Source organism: Pongo pygmaeus, chromosome 1, assembly GCF_028885625.2.
Source record: "Pongo pygmaeus isolate AG05252 chromosome 1, NHGRI_mPonPyg2-v2.0_pri, whole genome shotgun sequence".
Taxonomy (NCBI): Eukaryota; Metazoa; Chordata; class Mammalia; order Primates; family Hominidae; genus Pongo; species Pongo pygmaeus.
Genome location: NC_072373.2, coordinates 37,774,927 through 37,791,491, shown reverse-complemented (window position 1 = coordinate 37,791,491; position 16,565 = coordinate 37,774,927).

Genomic DNA, 16,565 nt, shown 5'->3' with positions numbered 1-16,565 from the left:
CTTTTTATTGCTGAGTATTATTCCCTGGTGTGGGCATACCACACACACCACACACACATACCACACATGCCACACACACATACCACACCTACCAGTTTATTCATTTCCCAACTGAGGGACATTTGAGTTGTTTCCAGCTTTTGGATGTTAAGGATAAAGCTGCTATAAATGTTTGGTTTTTGTGTGAATATAGATCATCATTTCACTGGAATAAATATCTAGGAGTGGGTTTGCAGGGTCACACTTTTAATTACCACATATATGTGAATATTTATGAGTTATATTAATACATGGAGAGAGAAATGATTGTCTCATTACCTTTTTATTCTTCTTGTTCTTCCTCTTCTTCTTCTCCTTTTTATCTCACGAGGATATTAACTGAAGTTGCATTAATTTTTTTTTTTTTTTTGAGACAGGGTCTCACTTTGTCACCCAGGCTGGAGTACAGCAGTGCAATCACTGGTCGCTGCAGCCTCAACCTCCTGGGCTCAGGTGATCCTCCCACCTCAGCCTTCTGGGTAGCTGAGATTACGGGCGTGTGCCCCCATGCCCGGGTAATTTTTTGTATTTTTAGTAGAGACGGGGTTTCACATGTTGGCCAGGCTGGTCTTGAACTTCTGGGCTCAAGCTATCTGCCCACCTTGGCCTCCCAAAATGCTGAGATTACAGGTGTGAGCTACCATGCCAGGCCCATTAAATTTGTTGATTAATTTGTGTAGAGAGCCACCCCTTTGAAGTCCTGATACCACTTACCTAGACAATAAATTCCTGAAACTAAACTGTGAGCAGCCCCAATATCTGATAAACAATTTGGGATTTTGCCAACTGTTCCACTGTTACAGAGAAGAGCAGGCATCTTTTGCTTTGATTTATGTACTACCAAGTGATTTCTCATCCCGTGAGTACACTGGAACTTTTAGGCTTGAAGTGTCTTAGAGAACTCCCCAGGGTCCTAGCTTGGAGGCAAGATAACATTTTTGATAGATGAGGAACATACTCTCACCAACTTCTTTCAATAGCTACTTCAAATATCTATCTGTACCATCTGCGTTTCTAACCAAGAATTCTCTTGTTGCATTTTAAACACATTTCCTCCTAGCCTTTCCTGTGAAATGACACTAACAAACTCTTGCCAAACTAGAACTACTTGTTCAAAACCAGCCCCGACTATGATGCTTTCATAAGGGTAGGCAATTCCAATTATGTTGTTTATCCACTTAAGCACACTGAGTCTTGACTACCTCGGGGACTTTCTTTTAATTTGTTTTCTCCTTTTGTTAATTGGATAAGCTAAGTGAAATGAGGTGTCTCTTATGGAAGTGACTGCAAGGAGGAAGTCACTGCAAATTCACCAATGTGGTGTTCTCCAGGACTTATTAATGGCAAAGGGATACAGAGAAAAATATACACTGTCTGCTCTTTTACCCTGGCAAAAACTTAGCTGCTACTCCACGCCCCGTGTCAGGAAAGAGCCAATTTCTTTCAATGGCTCACATCATTTTAATCTATCCCTTGGTTTTCAACATACATGGAGTTGATCCACAGTATGGTTTTCGACTAGGACATTTATTCAGTCATGTGTGCTTTTTCATTCAACCTTTATTGAGCATCTACTATGAACAGATCCCTTAGTATGTGATATGTCAGTCCTTGACATTAATGTTATTATGCTTGGTTAGAAACCACAGTTTGGAGATTAAGAATGAAAGCTCTGAAGGGAAGCCAAAGCTGGATTCAGGTTTTATGGAGACTTCAGTTAACACAGTTTAGGGGGCCTCTTCAAGAAAAAGAATTTTAAAAATTGCAAACACAAAATTAGGCACAGGGCCTTGCAAAGGGCCATGTAAGTGAAGGATCCTGAAACCTCAGCTCATTCCTTTCTCAGAAAATTCCCTCTGAGCCAGGCACACTGTGGTTTAAATCCCAGCGATGTGACCTTGGACAAGTGACTCAACTGCTCTCAGTTCAGTGTCCTCATCTGCAATATGAGAAAATGAGGAGATAATGAAATACACCTCATATTGGTGTTATGAGGGCTCCAAAGATGAGGACACAAAGCACTGAGCCCAGCATTTAGCCTGGCCTGTAATAGATGTACAATAAATGGTAGCTATTGTTAGGAATATCAGTACTATTATGAGCTTTCACCCAATAGGATTGCCTAATCACAAAATCTAGCTTCCTGAGCAGAATCTAGGGAAGAGAGGGAATGAAGTCCAAGTTTACACATTCTTGCTAATCCAGCTTGTGGGTATGGTACACACGTGGTGTGCCCGTGAAGCTGAGCCCCACTGCACTACAAGCACACCACATACGGGGCGCAGCAAGCGTGCTGCCTGCTGCATTAAATGTCTCCTTGCCCTGAGAACTGATTCATTCTGAGGTCATAAAGCAATTATCTTCAAAACACTATATTAATATCTGATTGTGCAATTAAACCAGACCTGTCTAGGTTTGCCTTCCTTGAGCAAAATGTGTTTATTCAGCATAAGTGAGAAGGGTAAATACAAACTAGACAATTTTTTTTAAAAATGTGCAAGGAGTGGATGGGTGATAAGAAAACAAGAAAGACCATTTGGAAACTATTAAATTACTTCCTTTGTATTTGCACAGAAAATTCCTCTGGTTTTGATGATATGACATTCCTGTAAAGTAGGTAAACATGTTTCCATATCAGTTTACAGATTTTTAATTTGGCCTTTTTTTTTTTTTTTTTTTTTTTTTTTTTTTTGTGACAGGGTCTCTTGCTCTGTCACCCAGGCTGGAGTGCAGTGGCTCGATTACGGCTCACTGAGGCCTCAATATCCTAGGCTCAAGCGATCCTCCTGCCTCAGCCTCCAAGTAGCTGGGACTACAGGCATGCACCACTGCACTTGGTTAATTTTTGTATTTTTTGTAGAGACAAAGTTTCGCCATGTTACCCAGACTGGTCTTGAACTCCTGGGCTCAAGTGATCTGCCTGCCTTGGCCTCCCAAAGTGTTAGGATTATAGGCATAAGCTATCATGCTCGACTTCTAACCTTTTTTATTTTCTGTCTTTTTTTTTCTTTTCAAGCCCAGCAATCAACCAAAAAAAAAGGCAAATTTTCTCTATCTCATAGGGGGTTGCGAGTCAGGTTCTCACTCATGTTTCCCTCTGAGAGAAGAGGACAGAGAAATTGAAAAATAAATTGATAAACAAGTTATCAGAGCAGACTATGGCTTCTTTCTCCCTTTGAAATTTTCTTTTTGAAATCTTGTGGATTTTGAAGCCTGAGCAGTCTGAAAGTCTGACAAACAAACAAAATATAATTATGCTTCAGTTAGCTAGGATCAGTGGTAGCGCCAATAAATGACTGAGAGGGGGCAAAGATTTAATTTCCCCATAATTTCTAATAGCCACCTTTAGCTGTGCCAAATAGCCATGGAATCCAAGCAGAAACAGCATGCTTGCTGTGTAAACATGACTTCAAGACAAAACTCCAGCTTGCCTACCTAACAGATTGCTGTTCAGCCCCTCCTATATGGAAACTCATAGGCTAGCAAAGCAGACTTGAATGTTCTGGTAATAGAAGTTAATTGAATTATCTGAGGGCTAATCAGAAAAACTTATTTGTTGCAATCTTTCTAGTAGAAACCCATTCTTAGATGTATTTGTTCAGTTCTTGCCTTAATAGATAGAATGGCCCTAATGAAAACTTGCATGATTCAAAATATTGTAACACCTCACAGCCATCATCGTGAGCAGTAACATGAAGTATTGCTGCAGATTTACTCATTTACCATTTCTTTCACCCGACTGTGAGTTCAATAAATATTTGTTGAATGGAGTTGAGGGAAGCCCCAAAGGGAGAAGGAGGTGCTGGAAGCCCTACTAGAATCCAGACTGAAATCAGGGCCAAATCTCACAGCCCAGCACAATGGGCAGCGCAGAGGAAACATTTGATAAATGTCTGCTAATGTAATTAGCTAGTGAGATAGGGGCTGGGGCAAAGACAGTGTTGAACTAGTTCACCAATTTGCTCTAGTCTTGTCTTTATCTGTGTAAGGGTAACTGATGTGAAGCAATAAATTACTTAAATATGATAAAAAAAATTTCCCTGTTCCATTGCTGTTACTTTATGAGCTTTCCAAACATTCCTTATTATTTAGGTTTATTAAACATCATTATTCTTTTGGAGCGGGTACTATTTTGTAGAAATCTTTACATTCAATAACCTCCAAAGATGTCTCATATGCTTAAAAAAGACAATAGGCATGAGAGTTAGATGAAGAAGTGCGTGAAATAGCGAATTCATTCATCAAATGTCTTGAGCATTGCCATGTGCCAGGCTCTGAGGATTCACTAGTGAGCAGAACAAATGTGGCCCCCACACCACAGAGCTACACATGAGCATAAGAGAAACATAATTACAATCTGGAACTAGATTCCAATAGGGACACGAGCCAGGGAGGGGGCACCTAATTCAGTTTAGGAGGACAGGGAAGTGCTCTTTAAGGAATGACATGAAGTGAAACCTATGTGAGAAAAGGCAACAAATACAGAGACTGTTTTCCGCAGAGGGATCAGCATATAAGACCATGAAGAAGAAAGAAATCTGGTACATTTTAGGAACTTTGCAAAGTGGGGACAAAAAGAGCTGGGTAAGGCAGGGCCTTGTAGTTAAATCTCTGGTCTGGTGTTGATCACAAGGGGAAGGGTCACGTAGAGCTGGCAATGAAAGGCTCCCACGGCCTTTTTGCATTCTCTGCTAACAGAAGTTAGCAACACAGCCCGGTGATTTTTAGTATACATTAAATGCAGCTCTACGTACATCATCCCGTGCAGGCCTCGTACGGCGTGTGTGGGGGCAGCTGTTCGTTTCCTCTGCAGCTTCCACTCTCCGTTTTTCCTCCCCAGCAGACCCCTGGTCATGTTCAGGTGGAGCCTCCCGTCCTCTGCTGTCATGTGCTTCAAGGGACACAGACCCTGTTCCTGGGTCCACAGGGGTGGTTCCTGAGAGGCGAAGGGTATTAGTAAATGGCATTTCTCCGGGGAATCTTTTTGGGCTAGGGTGAGCACAGGATCTAAAATAGCCCAATCAGACTGAAGACAGAAGCTCAGATTCCATGGCTGGGAAAGTGTCCTTTCTCTCCCTTCCACTCTGCGAGTTACTCACAGTTATCTCTCATCCAAGGGAGGAACCTTCAACCCTCAGGTGAAGCCAACGTCAAGCACAGCAGAGCAGAGAGGTAGAAAGCACCTGGGCTCTCAGTAAAATGGTGAGCTGCTGAATTGACCCACCCCAAGGCCTGCCCTTTGTCACTTACACTTCCTTATTGGTTGAGACCTTGCATTTGCTCCTCCCTTTGGTTCTTTGACACCACAATCGTAGCTCCCCCAACTCTCTGGTAAATCCCTTTCTATCTCCTTTACTGGGTCCCCCCACACCTTCCAGTCTCTAAATGTGATTTTTAAATAAAAGTTTCTAAACGAAGTTACCTCTGAACATCTCTCCACTTTCTCTCAGGGAGATCTCAGCCACTCCCATGGCTTCCTTCTTTATTTAAAGGTCTGTTTGCCAAATGTTCACATTTCCTTACAACATCTCCAAGTGATGGTCCAGCTTTAATACTTCCAGTAAACTCACTGATAATGCAAATACATTCCAAATTGATATAGTTTCTCCTTAGAGTCAGCGGCTACTCCTGATTTCCCAACTTCAGAAGTAGTTGCTTAAAATGTATGCAAAAGAGCCAGAGGGTGTCTTGCGGAACCCAAGAACAGGAAGTGCATCTAAAAATCTGACAGCCTACAGGCACCCAGGCAGCTGCTCCTAGGCTCTCACTCAGAAGCCATCTCTGCATGGGCTTCCTTCTTCTCCGTTTTGCAGCCTGGCATCTTCATGTGGAAGCATGAGGCCAGCAGAAGGTCACCAGCTGGCCCATTCACATCTTCAGCCTCCGAGAGAGATTGAGAGAGACAGAGAGAGAGAGAGAGAGAGAGAGATCTTTCTTTGCTTTAGTCCCAAGCTGAGGAAGAGTTCCGATTGACCCATCTTGGGTCCAGCGTCCCTAGACAAGGGTTGTGCATTTACACAGTGGCCTCCACAACAGCTGTGGAGAGACAAGGGAGCAGTGGATGCTTCTCAGGAGGGAAGGGTCCATTCCCAGAAAGGGAGGGAGTGCCAGGCTGCAAAAACAATGGGGACCCAGTACGAACAGGACACAGGCCCTTCCCTGTGAGTGAGGAGACAGCTTTCAGAGAAAGGAGTTATTAATGGTACAGGCAGAAGCTCCATGATTTCACCCAAGTCAGAGACCTTGGAGCCATTTTTGACTCCTCCCTCTGTCACTGTCCACCCACTTCCCTGATGTCCTATAAGACACTAACTCCTAGTACTTCTTTCTTGCTTGCTTGCTTTTTTTTTTCTGAGACAGAAACAGAGTTTCACTTTTGTTGCCCAGGCTGGAATGCAATGGCAGGATCTTGGCTTACTGCAACCTCTGCCTTCCAGGTTCAAGTGATTCTCCTGCCTTAGCCTCCCGAGTAGCTGGGATTACAGGCGCATGGCACCAGGCTCAGCTAATTTTTGTATTTTTAGTAGAGATGGGGTTTCATCATGTTGGTTAGGCTGGTCTTGAACTGCTGACCTCAGGTGATCCTCCTGCCTCAGCCTCCCAAAGTGCTGGGATTACAGGCATGAGCTATAGTGCCCGACCTACTTCTTCTTTCAGAATACTTTATTGTCCTCTCTTTCTTTGGTTTCTCATTCCAATTCCTTAGTTTCAGTCCTCATTGCCTCTCCCCTGGGTTCTCTAATCACCCCACTGGTTTGCCAGCCTTTTTTCTACTTTCATCCAATCTATGGTCAGACTAATCGTCCTAAAATACCACCAAGAAGAGCTTTCTTCCCAGATCTAAACACCTTCCAATGTTACCTGGCTGCCTGTAGAACAAAGTCCAAACACTTTGGCTGGCTATTCAGGAATGTCTTCAACTGTCACTGGCATTGTTACTTATGTTCTCCACATCTGTGGCCTGAGTGGTCTTTCCTAACGGGAGTTCCCCAGCCACGTGCCCAGGGTGTAATTTTACCCACCCCCTGCCTTAGGAGTGAGGCTCAAATGGCTTAAGCCCACCAACATAGCCCCATCACCCTGGCCCTAGCTACTGGCTGAAGAAAAGACACTGAGCTAGATCCAAGCCAGCCAGCATGTTCTCCAGGCCACAGTCATTGGCTTGGGGGACCGCTTGTGAGCCCTGCTGACCCACCAGAGCAAACCTCAGGACTTGTGCTGGTGAGGCTGGGCATAGAGGCTCTTTCTTCTCCTGGACATGAATGGAGAAGCTTACAGTCCAAGGGGCTGCTGCCAACCATCGTGGTTCTCAAGAATAGCTGGAAACAGGGCAATTGGCCTAAAAACAATTTTCTGAAAGCCAATTCATTGAAAGCCAATTTCTGAATCAAATTGAAAATATAAGCACATTCAGGCTGGGCGCAGTGGCTCACGCATGTAATTCCAGCACTTTGGAAGGCCGACGCGGGTGGATTACTTGAGGTCAGGAGTTCGAGACCAGCCTGGCCAACATGATGAAACCCTGTCTCTACCAAAAATACAAAAAAAATTAGCCAGGTGTGGTGGTGGGTGCCTGTAATCCCAGCTACTCGGGAGGCTGAGGCAGGAGAATCACCCGAACCCAGGAGGTGGAGGTTGCAGTGAGCCAAGTTAGCACCACTACACTCCAGCCTGGGTAACAGAGCAAGACTCCATCTCACAAAAAAAAAAAAAAAAAAAAAAAAAAAGGTATATATATATATATATATATATATATATATATATATATATACGTTCATTGACTGTTTTAAAAAAGCATATTCCTTAAATCATGTTTTTGGCAAATTTGTCATTTGGCACATTGGCTTCAAACCAGGGAGGTGGAGTCAGGATGAAGCCTTCAGAAGAAGAAAGGAAAGACACAAATGCAAGGTCCTTGGTGTGGCTTTGAACTCTGGATTGGCCTTGACTGAAGCCCGCAACACCTCCTGACTTTTCCAAAACATGAGTCAGTCCATTCCTGTTAGAATTTGACCCAGGTTTGTTTGGGTTTCCTGTTACTGGCAAGTGAAAGCATCCTTACAATGTATTTTTCTGAATATTTCCAAATTCTGATCTTCCAACACTTGGCTCCCACCAAACCAGTCTACTCACCTTTCCCCAGGTCCTCTTCATGCTTTTGTATAGCATGATCATTCTCTTCTGCTCCTTCCTTCAGCCCCTCTGCCTGTTTGGCATCCCCCTGGCTTTCCAGACAGGAGCCTCTCCCTGTTCTTGGTGCAGGCCCAGTAGGCTGCTACTGCCCTCCATGTCCCCTGCAGCCCCCAACAACTCCTGCAGCCCTCCATGCCCCCTGCCTTCTCTGCATAGCTGTCCAGCTTCTTTGGTCACTGGGATCAAAAACTCACCGAGTTCCTTCAGAAGGCCAGTGGGAACAAAGGCAGCTCCCCAATGGCTCCTTCCTGCCTTTCATCAAAGGCCTTCTGGTGGCCCCCACATGCTGTTCTATGCTCTCTCTGTGTGCCTGGTCTTGTCCCAGCTCTGTGGACAGGCAGCCTCTTTACCATTGCTGTTCCCTTGTGACAGCTGTTACCCCCACTTCTACCTCAGGATGTCCTTCCAGCTCCTGCTCCCTCAGCTGATTGTTTCATTTTTCTCCCTGGGCCTAAATCAGACTTCCTAGACACAGTCCAGTGGGAACCACTAATCCTTTTACACTAGACCATGCTGGGTCCCTGCCTAGCCTATGGCTGGCCAGACACCGGGTCAAGTGTCCGCCCCTGCTCCAAACACCTGTCGGGAGGTGATGGATTGCGGAGTCCCCTTTGGGGTACCCTTTATATATGGGTTGAGAGAAGGGAGGCCTGGCAACCTAGAAATGGATTGTGGGCATGGCGAGACCACCTGGCATTTCAGGATGCTGTCCCACCCATTTGGCCGTCAATCACACACCCCACTGTGTGCTGTATATGGAGCTATTTAAATGTTTATTATTTAAATATTTGTTATCAGCCAGGCTCGGTGGCTCACGCTTGTAATCCTAGCACTCTGGGAGGCCGAAGCGGGCGGATCACTTGAGGTCAGGAGTTCAAGACCAGGCCAGCCAACATGATGAAACCCCGTCTCTACTAAAAATACAAAAATTATTCGGGCATGAAGACACATGCCTGTAGTCCCAGCTACTGGGGAGGCTGAGGCAGGAGAATTGCTCGAACCCAGGAGGTGGAGGTTGCAGTGTGCCGAGATCATGCCTCTGCACTCCAGCCTGGGCGACAGAGTGAGACTTCGTCTTTTAAAAAAATGTTTGTTATCTACATTTTTTATACGTTTGATTCTTATCTCCTTAACTAGATCATTAGTAGTATTATTATAGACAGAGCAGGGCTACCCCATACATAGAGTAGCCCAACTAGATTATAAAATTCCTTAACAATAGAGATGATGACACTAAATTTCTATAATAAAATGATAACAATAAGCAATAGTTACTGAGCATTTACCATGTACCAGGTATGCTCTAACTGCTTTATAGAACAATTAAAAACACCTCGGTGTAAAGCCTCATCTACCTTATCCCCACTTTACTGATGAGGAAGTTGAGGCCATGGCTCACAACCAGTCAGAGGGCTGGTGATTTGCACCCAACCAGTTTGGTTCCAGAATCTGTGCTCTTAGCACATTGCCCCTTCTCCTGTTGGCGCTGACTACATATTTATTGTGATGAAAAGGAAAACTACCCTCTCTCTTTATGTCGGGTTAGTCCTCACCGACCAATTTGTTCTATGAACACTTACTTTTTGGCCAAAAGCCTCCCTTTCACAGTTAGGAAACTAATGCCAGAGAAACAGAGCAAAAGACAATCCATGTTGAACCAAAACTCCCTCTTGGCTTGAAGCGAGCTCATCAGCCAGATGCTCCACCTCCCTCCCATGTTTTCCCGGCACTGCTTTGTAGAAATCTGGATCCAGGGGCCGTGTGCAAGGTGGCTTCCGCAGGCACGACCAATTGCCAGACAGACGTGGAGGCTGAAGCGCCAGCCAGCAAATCATCTCAGCCACTTTCATCCTCCCTGCATGCCAACTTCAGGGGGTAGGGGAGGGGCATCTTAGCCTGGATTCCCCTTGACTGGTGTTGAGGCATCCTGGAACTAGGGGCTGAGCTATTCCCACCCCAGCAGTCAAACCATTAACCCGTGGTCCGCTGGGTCCCCAAGGTCACCCCCTGCCAGAGGCAACTGCACCTCCCTCTCTCCGACCTCTCTGCCAAGGCTGGAAAATCAGCAGGCTGTTTGGCTGTTTGGGGCTGTGGATGCTTCCAACCAACCTCCTGAGGCAGAAGGGCAGGTTTGCCCACTTTACAGATGGAGAGATGAAGGCAGACGACTTATTTAGGGCCACGCAGGTCTGGATGGTTGTCACGGGGAGCACTGAGGTTACCTCCTCTGTCAAGGTCTCGTCTAGCTCTAAGCTTTCTCTCCCTCTCTCTGCCTCTCTTCCCAGCACCCGAGTCCCTGTAGGCCAAGCTTTCTGTTTATCACCGAGACCCCTTTCACCTCACTCTCCCTTTTTCGCAAAGCCCTCCCATGCCCTGGGAGCCTTCTGAATCCTGACTTGAGCATAAAGGAGTTAGGGGAAAAGGGAAGAACTGGGTGAGAGGGGGGATGGAAGAGGAAGCAGAGATTCAGCTGACAGTGTCTAACGGTGGAAGGCGTGTCTCAGGCCCAGAAAAGCCACACCATGGCCTCTGTTTTTCTGTGCAGCAGTGGCCCTGCCAGGGAGATGGTGTGGGGAACCTGCAGGGAAGCTTTTCTAATGAAAGGGATGGGGGAGGACTTCTAAGGGAGAGAGGGAGAAAGTACTCAATTCAATCTCTTCCCCCTTCTCTTCCCGCAACCTGTTTGTCTACTGACCTCTTTAGCTGCTCCTCTGTCATTTCCTGAACAGATCAACATTTTCTGAACAGGCACAATATATTAACTAGGAAGCTCAGGTCTGGAAGAGCAGAGACCTCGGAACTCACCCCACCCTGTCCAAAACTTTTTTTTTTTTTTTTTTGAGATAGGTTCTCGCCCTGTTCCCCAGGCTGGAGTGCAGTGGCACCATCATGGCTCACGGCAGCCTCAGACTCCTGGACTCAAGCGATCTTTTCCTCAGCCTCCCAAGTGGCTGGAACTATAGGCACATGACACCATGCTCAGCTAATTTTTAATTTTTTTTGTAGAGATGGGGTCTCATTATGTTGCCCAGGCTCTACAATATCTTTTTATAGCTGAGGAAACTAATGCTCAGAGAGGAGTGTATCTTGACCAAGATCACACAGCTTATGAGCGATAAAGCTGAGATGAAAAAACGTGTTCTTTGTACTATATGGGGCTGTCTTATTCATCCACACATACAAGATGTCCCCATGGAGAGCATGCAGGCGAATCTCCCAGTGCAGTGACTGAGAACCAGGGCCTCTTCTTACCTTTTCAAGCCTGCCCAGGGGGCCTCAACTTGTCCTGCCATGGATTCTACTTCACCCCATCACCGTGGGAGCGGAAGACACTCCCAAAGCGGGTCATTCTCTGAAGGCTATGCCCAGAGAGGCAGCCACGCCCCTCCTCACAACACACAGCCCAGATGCTTTCTGCAGCCCTTGGCCTGTTTGCCAGGCCAGGTTCTGCTTATGCCCTGGAGTGAGCAATGCCCAGGGCCTACAAAGCCTGTTCCCGTGCAAACTCGGCCACTGGCTGGTGCTGTGCTTCCTGCCCTGCAGGCTGGGCACCTTGAGGGTTCTGCATCCTCCTCCTCACCACTAGCAACAGCTTCTCATCTGGCAACTGGGTGGAGATCCTGTGGACCCCGCTGGACCACTGTAGGAAGAGCTTCACCTCAGCCTTGCTCTCTGACCAAAACTGACAGGCCACCATTTTGAAATGCTGACACATTCAGAAGTGACAGAATGGAAACTCCAGCACTCTCTGGGCACCACTCAGTGTCCAGCACTGTTACTTCAGGGTCTGTGAGGAGAGTGCTGGTGGCATGGGGTGAGAATGAAGGGTAGGGCAGCAGGCTTGTAGTCAAACTGCCTTAGAGAAAGGCACCATGAGTGTCCCAGGAAAAGGCTATTAATAGGCCTCCCTGAACGCACTCAGCGGTCCTGGGCTGGGGCTGTGAGAGCATGAGTCAGCAGATGGAAGGGCTGATGGTGAGCCTGGGACACAGAGCCAGCTCCCCACAGGGGAAGTGGAGGCTGTGAGACTGCACTTTTGAGCAACCCTGGTCTCGTGCCACCCCACCCTCTTTTGAGTATGTAATCTGTTTGGCTAGTATATTACCAGTGTTGTAAATTCCAATTCTGGAGCCAGAATTTTTTTTTTTTTTTTAGGAGACAGTTTCGCTTGGTCACCCAGGCTGGAATGCAGTGGTGCAATCCTGGCTCACTGCAGCCTCAACCTCCTGGGCTCAAGCAATCCTCCCACCTCAGCCTCCCGAATAGCTGGGACTACAGGCACGTGCCACTACGCCCGGCTAATTTTGAAACCAGAATTTAAAGCAGCAAAAAATCCAGAAAATCCTTTCTCCCCACTTCCCCTCTCTTACTTTCTCTTCATTGACAAAGCTGGGCACAGGAAAAAGGACTCCATCCCCTGCAATGTGAAGGGCTGCTCAGCCATTATGAATGCCCCTCTCCACACCTACCCAGCCACTGACTCACTCCGGGACGAGCTCCCAATGTAGATTAAACATATGTTGAGTGCCAGGCCCTGTGATGGGCGGTTTCACACATAGTCTCTCATCCTCATAATGACCCCGGGAGACAGATATATTGATATCTCACTTTTACAGATGAAGAATCAAAGCTGAGAGTGATTAAGCTATTTGTGCAAGGAGCTGTAGCCACTGTCATTTATCTCACAGATGCCAGGGACTTGCATACAGTTTTGTTTGTTTGTTTTTGAGACAGAGTTTCCCTCTTGTTGCCCAGGCTGGAGTGCAGTGGCACACTCTTGGCTCACTGCAACCTCCACCTCCCAGGTTCAAGCAATTCTCCTGCCTCAGCCTCCTGAGTAGCCAGGATTACAGGCACCCACCACCATGCCCAGCTAATTTTTTGTATTTTTAGTAGAGACGGGGTTTCACCGTGTTGGCCAGGCTGGTTTTGAACTCCTGACCTCTGGTGCTCCCCCTGCCTCAGCCTCCCAAAGTGCTGGGATTACAGGCGTGAGCCACTGCACCCAGCCCCACAGTTTCTTTAAGGAAGTTAAAGGTCCTCATTTTACTGATGAGGAAACTGAGGCTCAGAGGGGCTGGGCAGCCTGGGAAGTGGCAGCACCGTGCATGGATCTGCCTGCCTCTCAAGCCTACGCTGCCTCCAGGCCACAGGGCAGCCGGGACTCCAGCTGCATTTCTGCCTCTAAGTCCACCACACCCACTGCCTTCCTGGCGAAGCACTGCCTTCTGTGCCTTGACTGAACACCTATCAGTCTATGGTACCCATCGTTATCAGAACCAGCAGAGTGACCTCAGGGCAGATCTTCCTATCTCGCATATTACACCTGTGCACCTCCGTCCTTCTGAAAGGAGAGAGCCTGGCAGGCTGATTCCAAGGTCAGGAGAGTGGAAGTTAAAAGAACCTAAAGGGAACACTTTTCAGTGGCCTAAAGGGGACACTTTCCTGCCATCAAGCCCATGGCCATGTGAGCAGAGCTTCCTGTCAGCCCCAGATTTGACTGCAGTGGCCTTAAAGGAAACAGACGTAACATCTACCTGCTAATTTCTATCACATCACGGAAGTTCTGTGGTTTGTGGTTGGTAAATTTAGATATGGGAATATTTGACTCCCAAGAAAGGAATATACAGAGGGAATTACGAGGAGACGAAAAAGGGGTCTCCAATGGGTATTTTAACTTTTGATTTTTTTTTTTTTTTTTTTTTTTTTTGAGACTGAGTCTTGCTCTGTTGCCCAGGCTGGAGTGTGGTGGCACAATCTCGGCTCACTGCAACTTCCACCCACTGGGTTCAAGCAATTCTCGTGTCTCAGCCTCCCGAGTAGCTGGGATTACAGGCACCTGCCACCATGCCTGGCTAATTTTTGTATTTTTAGGAGAAATGGGGTTTTGCCATGTTGGCCAGGCTGGTCTCAAACTCCTGACCTCAAGTAATCCACCTGCCTTGGCCTCTCAAAGTGCTGGGATTACAGGCGTGAGCCACTGCACCCGGGCAAAACTTTTGGTTTCTAAGATGCTGCAAGTGGTGGGGACAATGGTGAGTCAAGGATGTTTTAACGCATCCTTGAAAAGGTGGGATGAGTCCTTCTTCAGCCAGTTCACCCAAGTGCCATTGGCTGGGGAAATCAACAAAAGCCATTTGGCCAAGTGCAGTGGCTCACACCTGTAATCCCAGCACTTTGGGAGGCTTGAGGTCAGGAGTTCAACACCAGCCTGGGCAACATAGTGAGACCCCGTCTCTACAGAAAAAAATAAAAAATGAAATCAATAGCTCTTCCTCTTCCTGTCTATACTCTGCTTTAATTTTTTCATAGCCCTTTTCTCTAACACGCGTTGCACTATATGTGTGTGTGTATGTATGTGTATATATATATATCCCTGTTTATTTTTTTATTTATTTTCTATCTCTCCACTCCCCTGTAAGAATGTAAGCTCCACAAGGACAAGGACTGTGTTTCTTGTTCACCACAGTTTCCCAGGGACTAGAAACATAAGAAGCCTTCAGTAGAGATGTGCTGAATGAATGAGCGAGTGAAGGAGTGAATGCACCCTGAGGGGTAGTTTAACCCCCTGTAAATATCTTCCATGTCAGTTTCTCTGGGGAGTGGGTGTCAGAACCCACAGTCCTCTGAGACTGCACCCCCTCTCAGCATGAGCCAGAAGAGAGTCCCCTTGGGCTCTGCTCTCTGGGGTGAGAGAGACAGGCTGGTGCTTGTGATAAGCCTTCTGTTGGGACCTACCAAGCCCTGAGCAGAGGATGGAGGAGACACAATTCCCACCGCATCCCAAGGGAATCCCCACTCTTGTGAATTTCCTGACAGGGAATGGGGCAGGGTCTGCAGCCAGTTGTCGACAGCAGGGAAGCTTTCAGAAAGGGCCACCTCCAGTGATTATGGGCCATTCACTTGCCCACCCCCAGCCTAAGCCCCCTACAGCCCTGCTTCGTTAACCAGTTTTCAGAGCGACAGCTAAGCTGCATGTACACAGGAGGCAGACACCAGCCCTGTTTTCTGTGTTCCCAGGCCCCAGGATGACAAGACACTTGATGTGTTCAGATGAAAGGGTTCTCCTTGCAAAGGGCAGGATTGCCAATCCCACTGAGCTCCCTGGAATGTAAAGCTGGACTCTCTGAACTCGTGATTACCACTGTTGTGGAGATTAAAGACTTCCTGTTGGAGACAGCAGTCCTCCTGAGCCAAACAACACTAAGGCCTGGCCGGCGGCCATCTTGTGGGGCCTCCTTAGCAGCCAGAGCTGGAGGGACTTGGCTCCCTGGTCGAGGGCTAACCTGCTTGAGGCAAAGTCAAGGTGTCTGGGCCAAAAACAGTCCCAGAGGGAGCCATGGGCTGAGTCCTGGGCACTCTCTTGGCCTCCTCAGGCCCAGCCTGACTCACCTTGGTGAAAGCAGCTGCTGTGGCACATCCAGTGGGAGTAGGCCAAGGTCCCCGTTCACTTGCCTTTCCTGAGGATTTCTGATGTGTGTGGCGAGGTGGAAGAAGGGCATGCTGGGGAAGCCAGCTCAGGGGAGCCTGGGGGATGGGGGGAAGGCCACGGCTTCCTCGTTTGTTCCACCAAGGACCTGAGCCAGTCAGACCCTGGGAGGCTGGTGCATGTACGAGCACTCCCTGTTGAGACCTACAAAGTCCTGGGCAGAGGATGGAGGAGACACAGTTCCCTTCAATCTGTGCCCCAACTTGGCTAACGATCAAAAGCATCTAGAGCTCTTAGTAAAAAAGCAGATATCAGGCCAGGAGCAAGGGCTCACACCCTGTAATCCCAACAGTTTGGGAGGCCAAGGCAGGAAGATTGCTTAAGGCCAGGAGTTTGTGACCATTCTAGGCAACAAAGTGAGACCTCATTTCTACAAAAAGTTAAAAAATTAGCCACCAGGTATGGTGGTGCCTGTGGTCTTAGCTACACGGGAGGCTGAGGCAGGAGGATTGCTTAAGCCTGGATGTCGAGGCTGCAGTGAGCTGTGTTTGCGCCACTGCACTTGGGCCTGGGTGATGACAGAGGAAGACCCTGTCTCAAAAAACAAACAAACAAACAAACAAACAAACAAACCAGCCCTCAGGCCATACCCTGTGAGTTCTGGCTCACTCTATCTCAGGTGGGTCCTAAAAATCTATTTTTTTTAAGAAGATAATCCTGGTGTACCTGCTGTGAGTGCCTGTGAACAGGGAAAGTAGAATGGGGCACTGGGTGAGGGTCAGCAAACAGGATTCTGGCCTCTGTTCTTTCAGATGACTTTGGGAAAGTTACTTTGCTTCTCTGGGCCTCAGTCTCATCAGGAAAGCACAGAGGTCGAACAATGTGTCCCCAGTCTCAGAGTGTG